The sequence below is a fragment of the Herpailurus yagouaroundi genome, unplaced genomic scaffold, assembly GCF_014898765.1.
Source record: "Herpailurus yagouaroundi ecotype Mexico unplaced genomic scaffold, PumYag 249, whole genome shotgun sequence".
Classification (NCBI taxonomy): Eukaryota; Metazoa; Chordata; class Mammalia; order Carnivora; family Felidae; genus Herpailurus; species Herpailurus yagouaroundi.
Window position 1 is genome coordinate 268,935 of NW_024412466.1, and position 795 is coordinate 269,729.

Genomic DNA, 795 nt, shown 5'->3' on the forward strand with positions numbered 1-795 from the left:
AGTGGGGGCCGCAGCTCAGCGAGAGGACAGCGGGGTCCGGTGCGAGCCCGAGTCGAGGCGGGGCGGCTGTCGGTGTCCGCTCTTTGGAGCCGATGGGCTTGGGGGCGCGCGGACGGCCGCCGCGGCGAGTTGTGCGCGCGTTTCCCCTCAGTAGAGACGCGGCAGGGCGGAGCGAGCCCCGCAGCGCCGAGGGCCGTCCCCGCTCCTTGCCGGTCCCCTCGGGTGAGCCCGCCGCCTCCCGCAGTCCTGGCCGCCGCACTTAGAGGGGTGTGTGGCGGGCTCCCCGGCGTGTGCGCCTCCCTGGCTTGTCTGAAGCTGCCCCAGAAAGCGCCTCCTGCTCTCCGCCCCCCCCCCCCCTTCCCTAGCGGGGGTCATCCCCGAGGCCCCTGCGGGTCTTTTCCCCACACAGGGCTCTGCCCGTAGTGCCAGCGGTGCCCTCGTGCGTCCGTCCCTGCACATGCCGACAGCAGGGAGAAGGTGGTATCTGGAGGGTGGGTCACCGGGCTCTCCAGCTGAGGGCGCGGGAGCCCACCCCTGGAGACCTAGCCGGGGTGGGGTGGGGTGGTTCTGCCCACCCCCCCCCCCGCAGGGTGTCAGACTCACTAGGTGTTCCCTGGCCTCCCTGAGACCCTGGCGAAGAGCTGGGTGGGAGCTCGAGGGGACTCCTAGGCCGCCCAGAGCAGGTGCGGGCTCAGCGTGTGGACTCTTGCTCCGTTGGATGCACGGAGCTGGGAACCCCTGGTTGCCGTTCCCAGCACCCGTGCCGGTCAGAAACTGCGCTCGCCAGGCCAGGGA